General features: G+C 47.2%; 1 long non-coding RNA gene across 1 annotated transcript; it reads left to right on the top strand.

The window, feature by feature from the left end:
- Positions 1 to 375: 375 nt before the first annotated feature.
- On the top strand, positions 376 to 6,486 carry LOC311352095. Its single transcript, XR_014636777.1, has 3 exons — positions 376 to 516; positions 4,910 to 5,056; positions 6,329 to 6,486. It is a non-coding gene; the product is annotated as an uncharacterized lncRNA (long non-coding RNA).
- The last annotated feature ends 45 nt before the right edge of the window (positions 6,487 to 6,531 follow it).

The raw sequence follows: 6,531 nt of genomic DNA, 5'->3' as shown, positions 1-6,531 counted from the left end.
TCGCCACCATCGGGAAAGAGAAATACATTTTTTTTTTTGGGGGGGGGGGGGGGGGGGAACTACTGCATAAAGAAAAGTATAGAAAGTATCGAGGTAAAATTGAGCGAAGTCTAAACTTTTTTGGATGTGGTGTGACTGGTGGTGCCCTCACCTCACTAAACACTAAACGGCAATAAGCACATCGCGAAAGGCCTAGTTATTTATCTATTCCAATACTCATTCTGTAACTCATTGTGGTTAAATTGATTGATAATTTGTGGCGCAGGTAACAGGGTTGACAGCTGCACCCATTGGGCCAGGTGGAGAGGGGCGTGGTCAGGGGGTCGAGATGAGTGAGGAAGTCACTTCAGACAAACAGCAGCGCCATCCCACTGAGTCGTGGTGTGTTTTAATCCGTTCCGGGATCCACTCGAGTGGTCTTTAATTGAAGGGGGATTAGCGGGCTATTCTCCTGGGCTACACCTCGGGAACATTAGTGCAGGTTGAAAGATGAACTCTGCCAGATATAACAACGAGGTGAGTGGATCTTCTAATTCATGATCGACCAAGCAGGGAACGCCTTTATTCTATAAATATATAATAAATAAACATGAGAAAAGTCATTGTGCTTAAAACAGAATGACTTTTACAGTCAACGTTTTATTTACGCCTTGATCAATCTGGTGTAGGTCACTAAATAGTTCATAAACGGCGAATGCACCGCCTTTTACTTGTCACTTGTTCACTGCGACCTTACTGGAATGCCTCTGTAGACGCGACCTGTCCCGACGCCTCCAGCATTGATACCGTCGCAGACAACACCTTACTAACTCTCTAAGGTTCTGCCCGCATCTTTTCGTATGAAAGCCTCTTCCGTCAAAGGAAATCATTTACCAGATCTTTCAACGGTCTGTTTAATGTTTGATATTTTGCGTGTAACTTCCTTCCTACAGGCCTAATGTGTTTTTCACTGCGTCTCAGGAGTCACATGCCTACCGGCCGGTGTAGTCCATGTAATTTGATGACACAGAATATGGTAAATAAGAGTGTTCAATATTGGGCCTGGTCTATTTTTAGCTCTGTTCCACATACGACACATCCAGGGGCGTGCAGGATCTTGTCCAGGTGATCTTGTCCTCCTGAATTTGTGGCCACATAGTTTTTGGGCTCGGCTTCAGTGGCGGGGGTTCAGTTTTGTTTTTTTGGGTACTACTACTTTGTCTACAGTCTGCCTATTCACATTTGGTCAGAGTGTGGCTTTCTTTTTTAAAGGGCCCCTATTATGAGTCCACCAGGTGTGGTCAGCCATTAGAAGCCGTTTTGAAATTCCGTTTTTTTTTTCCTGCGGCTTCGTGACGACCACTTGAGATGTCACTTTAAGGCACCGCTGATATCACGCAAGCCTAGTGGTGGCCCTGACGTCCCTGAAGGTATACAGTGCAGTGTGTGCACATCGCTGTGAAGCCTCCTCTTACCTCACAGAATGGGACCAGACCTACCGGTCTGGTCTGACCCCGACCCTGGCTGGGTCACCCCCCTAGCCTCTGGAAGCGTGTGTCTGGCCCCTTTAGGCGCGGCACTCTTAAGGGTATAATGGAGAATTGCATGTATTTTTTTTTTTTTACTCTTTAAGGGTTCAACTTATTCTCTTACTCCTTACTTTTGAGGTGGAACATAATAAAATATTAATAAATACCAGGTTGTGAATTGAGAAAACCATGACCTCTAAATGAGGTGAAAATAAGTTTATATACAACAGACACTGTTTCATGGTATTAGTACTTAGTGAGGGTGGGTTAGAAGACATAGCCTACAAGTCAATAGAGAAAAGACTAGAGAAAAAGAGGTATCATGACTCATGCTAAATGGAGTAGATTCATGGTATCATGTTGTAGACTCATGGTATCATGTTGTAGACTCATGGTATCATGGAGAAGTAGACTCATGGTATCATGGAGTAGACTCATGGTATCATGGAGTAGACTCATGGTATCATGAAGTAGACTCATGGTATCATGGAGAAGTAGTCTCATGGTATCATGTAGACACTGAATCAGCAGCTATAACAAACTACTGAAAGCAGAACCGTAGTTGTCGTGTGTCATGGCGGGCAGTGCATTTATTTACAATTTACGTTTTTTTGGGTTCTCCCAAATTGTCGAATTGTCTTTACATTACATTAAGTTCTCGTCATCACGTCAAGGTGTTTCTTTACTCTCATGGGAAACTGTTGAGGGTGACTAATGGATAAGTGAAGTGTTCTGAGGCAGATCTCACTCCGTTCCAGAAGTGAGTCACCTCGCTGTGGATAGATATTATTCGTATGACTTCCCCGCTGTGAAAGCTCTATTTATTACGCTGCTCTGATTTGGTTAAGTTTTAATGACGATGACAATGATATTATTGTCTATCTGCCTCTAATTCTCCCCCTCCCTCTCTCCGGCTCGTAGATGCCACTCTGCCTGCGTTCCAGTACTCATACTACCGTGCTATTTTAGTGCGCCAGAAAAATATTTGGTGTGTCCCAATAAATAGTATGAAAAAAAAAAAAAAAATGCAGTATGCCAAAAATACCAAGCTGTGGTGGTGCATCCGGTTGAATCTCACAGGATGCAGCCAGCATGGTTTTTTGGGCTCAGTCGATGTGACGTCTCTCCTGCTGTACAGCCCCACAGTAATAATAATAATAATAATAATAATTTAATTTGTAATGCACTTTTCATCGGCACGATCTCAAAGTGCTACAATTGTTAAAACAAGGTAGGGAAAGTAGAGTTAAAAACAGGGTAGAAGGAAGAGTTAAAAATGTTAAAAACAGGATAAAGGAAAAAACATGCTCAATAAAAACAACAAAGCAGGGTTAAAATCACTATGTGGTTAACATTTAAAGGCCTTTCTAAATAAAAAGGTTTTCAGGCCTGTTTTAAAAGAGTCTAAGCTCTGAGCAGCCACTCGGTGGCTGCTCAGATGGTGCACAGTGGTCTGTACAGCAGGAGAGACGTCACTCCATCGACTCGATGCCCGGGAAGTGGATGGGTGCCACTACAGGTGTGCTGGTCAGTGACATCACCTGTAGCGTGTCTCCTGTAGCTATTCATACTGTCGTGCAACGGTGCATGCTTTGTTAGGGTAGTAGCTGCAGTACGGTACTACAAGTAAAAAGAAAAATTTATGCGATTTGGAACACAGCCATTATGTCCAAGAATGTGAATTTGATGTCTGAGTTGTAGAAATGTGCATTGAAATAAAACTGGAACATTGCAGATTTGTACCCTGAAAGAATCTCTCCGGATGTGTGTCGAGCTGGTAACTCCTCATATTACTGCGGCAGAGCCACACCTTTTTGATTGACATCTTAGGTTTGCTAGCTGTCAAACTAGTTTAAGTGTGCCCCCCTCCCTCCCTCCCACCCTCCCTCCCTCCCTCCCTCCCTCCCACCCTCCCTCCCACCCTCTCTCCCTCTTCGGACCATGAACATCCTCCTTCCACCCAGTGAAAACGTAAACAAACCGTCACATGGATGCTTCCATTCTTGAAATACCTAACATAATACAATACCAACGTTGGGAATGTACAGTTGAGCATTGGCAGTTTGAATACTTTACACAGTGGAGCGTTGGCAGTTTGAATACTGTACACAGTGGTGGAGCTTTGGCAGTTTGAATACTTTACACAGTGGAGCATTAGCAGTTTGAATACTTTACACAGTTGAGCTTTGGCAGTTTGAATACTGTACACAGTTGAGCATTGGCAGTTTGAATACTGTACACAGTTGAGCATTAGCAGTTTGAATACTTTACACAGTTGAGCTTTGGCAGTTTGAATACTGTACACAGTTGAGCATTGGCAGTTTGAATACTTTACACAGTGGAGCATTGGCAGTTTGAATACTTTACACAGTGGAGCTTTGGCAGTTTGAATACTTTACACAGTGGAGCTTTGGCAGTTTGAATACTTTACACAGTGGAGCATTGGCAGTTTGAATACTTTACACAGTGGAGCATTAGCAGTTTGAATACTTTACACAGTGGAGCATTGGCAGTTTGAACCGTTCCCAGCTCAACACTGGGAGTGGGTTTCTCTGTGGTTAGTGAGGAGGAGGGGGTCTGGAGACGTGTGATCCTCACAGAGTGACGCTGGGCTGCGGCGCCGTGTGAGCTGTGCTGGAGTCGGTTCCTCTCACTCCTCTCACTCCTCTCACTCTGCTCTGATTGCCGCTCGAGATTCCACTTAGAAAGCCTGCGTGTCAGAGCCGTGTGAGAACAGACCATAATAAGCAGAAGAGCTCATAATAACCAGGAGTTATCTCCGCTCCTTGTGTAATTGAGGTCCGTCTTGAGGGGGCAGCAGGACGCTCTGACAAATAGATTTTATAACAAAGTGATCTCTAATGACCTCGGCTCCACCTAGCCTCAATTCATCCTGTAATGATCACTAACTGGCCTAATATGTCTCACACACACACACACACACACACACACACACACACACACACACACACACACACACACACACACACACAGGAGGATTATTCATTTTCTGGAGCACCTGTCTTGCTGGACTGGTTGGGCCGGTCCTGTCTGGCGTGTAGTGACTTGGCGCTGGGTGCAGTGCCTAACATGTGGGTTGTGTATTTCGTGCTGGACACATATGTACGTTGCGTAGGGAAGCAGTGAATATGAGTCCCGCTGAATATACTACTACTACAAGTTCAGAGCTGTCTCCAACTGGGGAACAGATAGGAGTCGTTCAAATGAAACGGGCTCAGTCCTCTGTTGTTAAGCCCATTCGTGGTTCATTCATGGTTTTGACTGTAATGCTGTATACAAATCTATTCCTATACGAATGCCAAAGTGTGTGGACGTGCGTCGCTCTGTTCCACGACGCACTAACAACGTCTGTCTCTGTCGGTCCTCTCGGTCCTCTTCAGAACCACCATGCCGAGAGGGTGGACTTCTTGACCAACCGGAGAAGAGTCCGTCCAAGAAGAAGAGGACCACGGGGCTGGTGGTTGCCGTTCTGCTGGCCGTCCTGGTCCTGGCCGCCGTCGCCGCCTTCCTCGTCTGGTTCTTCGTCTGTGAGTGAAGAGCGCCCCCCCCCCCCCCCCCCCCCTGCTGTCGGAGCAGGAGTCCTTACGCCCTGGAACCCCCCCGTGGGTCTGGTGGTGCCTGGGAGTGGAGGGGGTCGCTTAGGAAAGGAGACGGCGTTAGTGGTCTGTAGGAAAGGAGACGGCGTTAGTGGTCTGTAGGAAAGGAGACAACGTAGGAGGTCTGTAGGAAAGGAGACGGCGTTGGTAGTCTGTAGGAAAGGAGACAGCATTGGTAGTCTGTAGGAAAGGAGACAGCGTAGGAGGTCTGTAGGAAAGGAGACGGTGTTGGTAGTCTGTAGGAAAGGAGACAGCGTAGGAGGTCTGTAGGAAAGGAGACGGCGTTGGTAGTCTGTAGGAAAGGAGACGGCGTTGGTAGTCTGTAGGAAAGGAGACGGCGTTGGTAGTCTGTAGGAAAGGAGACGGCGTTGGTAGTCTGTAGGAAAGGAGACGGCGTGGTAGTCTGTAGGAAAGGAGACGGCGTTGGTAGTCTGTAGGAAAGAAGACGGCGTTGGTAGTCTGTAGGAAAGAAGACGGCATTGGTAGTCTGTAGGAAAGGAGACGGCGTTGGTAGTCTGTAGGAAAGGAGACGGTGTTGGTAGTCTGTAGGAAAGGAGACGGTGTTGGTAGTCTGTAGGAAAGGAGACGGTGTTGGTAGTCTGTAGGAAAGGAGACGGTGTTGGTAGTCTGTAGGAAAGGAGACGGTGTTGGTAGTCTGTAGGAAAGGAGACGGCGTTGGTAGTCTGTAGGAAAGGAGACAGCGTGGGTAGTCTGTAGGAAAGGAGACAGTGTTGGTAGTCTGTAGGAAAGGAGACAGTGTTGGTAGTCTGTAGGAAAGGAGACGGCATTGGTAGTCTGTAGGAAAGGAGACAGTATTAGTAGTCTGTAGGAAAGGAGACAGCGTTGGTAGTCTGTAGGAAAGGAGACGGCGTTGGTAGTCTGTAGGAAAGGAGACAGCGTTGGTAGTCTGTAGGAAAGGAGACGGCGTTGGTAGTCTGTAGGAAAGGAGACGGCGTTGGTAGTCTGACAGCGTTGGTAGTCTGTAGGAAAGGAGACGGCGTCGGAGGTCTGTAGGAAAGGAGACAGCGTTGGTTAAGTGTGGCCTCTTACCTGTGTCAATGTTGTCAACACTGAACGCCTCCACAATGTCCACTTCACCGTCCGACACAGAGAGCCACTCTCCCAAAATGGCGTCGCTCGCTTTGTTTGGCTTTTTCAAACCTTTTTTTAAAATCGTCTCCTTCACTGCGTTTCTCCCGCCAGTCAGAGACGCCTCAGTAGGCGGGAAATTCAGCAAGCGGCGGGCGGGCGCGGTGCAGGTGTTCAGCGGGCACCTGAAGCTGGGGAAGATGAAGTACGACCAGAAGCTGGAGGACACCCTGAGCCCAGAGTTCGCCGCCCTGGCCGACGACCTGGAGGAGATCGTGAGTTGGTGGTTCTGTGTGTTCCTCTCAGAGAGTTCCCTG

This window comes from Micromesistius poutassou (assembly GCF_964030765.1).
Source record: "Micromesistius poutassou genome assembly, chromosome: 8".
Lineage (NCBI taxonomy): Eukaryota > Metazoa > Chordata > Actinopteri > Gadiformes > Gadidae > Micromesistius > Micromesistius poutassou.
The sequence above is the reverse complement of the archived record's forward strand: the minus strand, read 5'-3'. Positions and strand labels throughout refer to the sequence as shown.